We start from the raw sequence: 3,375 nt of genomic DNA, 5'->3' as shown, positions 1-3,375 counted from the left end.
GGCGGGGCCACCCCGAGGGCAGAGCGGAACTTCCGCTCTCGCCGGGGAACAGCGCGCCCCCTGGCGATGTGGAGGTCCTGAGCCGTGGTGAGGATGACGGGGATGGGGGTAATAAGGATGGGGAAAATGGGAATGAGGATGGTGGGGATGAAGATCATGTGGATGATGGGGCTGAAGATGGGAATGTTGAGTTGTGCTGTCATGGATTTCATATTTATAGCAATTTATTATTTTTATTATTATTAGGAAATGAGTAACTGCTAAGGAACATCCCAGGTGGTGAGTGGCCCTGCAGGGAGCAAAGCTGACACCCTGTGTTTAGCGACTCCCAGCCAGAATGGGGCGGGGGGAAGGGACGAAAGGGCCAGGATCATCCCAGGAAGGCCTGGAGCTGGCCAAAGCCCCAGCGCTGCTCGCCCTTGTTTCCCCTAGCCCTCGCCTGCAGGGCTCCGAGCTGTGAGCCTCGCTCCCTCCCCTTCCCTCTGCTTCCCTCCCGCTAACAATTTCCAAGACAAATTATTTCTGGGAGCAGGAGCGGGTTTTCTGCTCATTCCTTCGCCAGCCCGGCGGTCTCTCACTCCCGACTCTGCTGTGTGGTGACAGCAGGGATGGCCGTGCCAAGGGACCGAGGTGACCCACGAGGATGGGGGGCACAGTCCAGACCCTCAGAGTGCACGGAGGGAGCCCCTGTGCTCATCCATCCTTCCCGAAGATGTCCCAGCAGCTCCTGCCTCAGTTTCCCCAGCCGGATCCCTGGGCAGGTTTCTCTTGCCCACCCACACCCGGGGTCAGGATTAATCAGCTGCCACCTGTAAAGTCTCCAGGTGACCCTGACACCGTGTCCATCTGTAGCAGAGAACTGAAAGGTCCTTGTCCCTCGGGCGAGGCTCAGGGTCACAGAACACAAGGACAAGGGCAGCGAGAGGGGTGAGAAGGGGATGGGGCTGTCTTGGGGACTGTCCCCATCCTGCAGCCCCCTGCCAGCGCCAGCCCCGCCTCCCGCTGCCAGTCCCTGCCAGGTCTGGGAGCAGAACCCAGCTGCGGGGAAGATAAATAGCCCCATTTTGCATGCTAATGGCATCCCAGCCCCCAGCCGCTTCCCATCAATCTATTTTTGGGTTTCGCTGGAGAAAAAAAATGAAAAATAAAATCCCTTTTGCCAAACAGTTGGGGTGGCAGAGAGGGAGGGAGGCTGCAGTACCCCAGCTCTCCTGTCCACCCCGGAGAGAGGGCAGAGCCCATGGGAGCATCCTCAGCACCAGGGAGGGGCGTGGGACCCCCTGACTCCCCAGCCTGTCCCAGTGAGCCTGGACCCCTCTAAATACCCAGAGCTGCATCCGTGCTCCAGCACATCTGACATCATGGAGCACCAGTGGGCCTTCCCTGTGGGCTGGATGTGGTAAATTTGGGGGGTTTTGGTTGCAAATTGGGTTCCTCCACCCTGCCAGAGGATGAAGGACTAAGAGGAGCCCACCAGGAACCTCCCTGACCCATGGATGGATGGGGAGAGCAGGAAAGTGCCGAATCTATGCTGACAGTCTGGAAGCTGCAGGGATTTCACTTTTGGGACTATCTCCTGAAAAACAGAGAATGCAGTTGGTGTTAGAGCTCTAAATCTTCTCTCTTTACACAGCAACTCTTACACAACGAGAAGACTCAGAATAATTTACAGGTTGAGTAAAATCAACCATAAATGAGTTTTAATAATCTCTGGGGATGGAGCCTGTGTTTGGTATGTCCTGGTGAGTGCAGGGGAGAGCACTGGCTGTGCATCCCACCCAGCCTGGGCAGCAGAGGCACTGGGAGCTCTGGGCTGATCTTCCCATGGTGTTGGAGCACGGCAGGGAGGAGCTGTCAGAATCCAGCCCTCAGGCATCCTCTCCAGCCCAGCTCTACTTTCTGGGCACTCCATGGCTTTCTCCTTGAGTTTCCTTTTGCTACACCAAGCCTGGCACTGGGCTGCTGCAGGAGCATGGCCAAAAGCCCAACAGCGTAATTAACCAGCAATTATTCTGATTAATGAAGCTGGGGGGTGGTGGGGTGGGAAGTGAGATGGGGAGAAATCCATGAGCTGCTCCTGGGATTACCAGGATCAGGAGGCGGTCCATCCCCATGGTGGGCAGGAGCTGGGTGTCTGCACTGTGCATTGCTCTGCCCTCCCAAAACACCTTAAAGCAGGGTGTAAAGCAGGAAGAAAAGATGTTTTCTCCCTGGTGCAACAAAATCTGAAGGGATGAAGGGGTAACAGCATCTGTTAAAGTTGCAATTATGCTGCATCTTTGCCTGCAGGGAGCTGCTGTCAGGTCTGCATGTTGGCACAGCACTTCTTACCACCCCCGATGGCATTTTTGGGAATGGGAATAAAACCCCAGAGAGATGAGACCACCCACAGCAGGTCACTCCTCTCTCCTGGGTGCACAGAGTCATCCTGCTTCTGGTTTGGGACTTCCCAAGCTCAGTTTGTGTGCATTTGGCTGAGGAAAGTGAGGTGGGAGGGGATGCTGGGCACATCAATGGCCAGAGTCGCTCACAAAGGTTTGGACGTAAAAAATAATCACTTGGATGAGCGCAAGGACGAGCTCCCCAAGGCGGATCCTGCCAGGGAGTGGGATCAGGATCCAGCCCAAAGCCCAGCAAGGACCAGCCCAGCCCACAGGCGGGTCACTGCGGCCCCTCACTCACACAAAGCCGCCTCTGTGTCCCCGGGGAGAGCAGGGGCGGCACCAGCTTCTCCCGGGACAACGGGAAAACAAACCCCAGGGCTCTCCCGAGGCTGGGAATTCATGTTTTTAAATATCACGTAGCACTGCAAGAATGCATCCGCAGGGCAGGATCAGTGCTGGGGCTCATCACAAGCACTGTTTCCTGCTGCCTGCCTGTGGCAATAGGAGAAGGGGAAACGGCTTTAAACTAAAAGAGGGGAGATTTAGGTTAAATATAAGGAAGACTTTTTTACAGCAAGGGTGGTAAAACACTGGCACAGGTTGCCCAGGGAAGCTGTGGATGCCCCATCCCTGCAAGTGTTCGAGGTCAGGCTGGACAGGGCTTGGAGCAGCCTGGTCTAGTGGAAGATGTCCCTGCAAAAGCCAGAAGGTTGGAATGAGATGGAATTGACTTTAAAGGTTCATTCCAACCCAAACTGTTCCATGATTCTATGAAAATTCCTGTTGCAAAACACCTGCCTGCAAGCCCTGAGCAGAAATCCAGCCCTTTCCTGTGTGCCAGTGCTGGGCGCAGGGACAGGACATCCCAGAGGTGCCAGGAATACCTCGAGCAGTGTGAGCTCCTCAGCTGAGCCCTGAGGGCAAAGAGCCCAAATTTGGCCACTGAAGCCCCACATTTGCACCCTCAGCCAGTGTGGTGCTTGCTGGGTGG

The sequence above is a fragment of the Corvus cornix genome, chromosome 20, assembly GCF_000738735.6.
Source record: "Corvus cornix cornix isolate S_Up_H32 chromosome 20, ASM73873v5, whole genome shotgun sequence".
Taxonomy (NCBI): domain Eukaryota; kingdom Metazoa; phylum Chordata; class Aves; order Passeriformes; family Corvidae; genus Corvus; species Corvus cornix.
Note: the sequence above shows the minus strand (reverse complement) of the source record.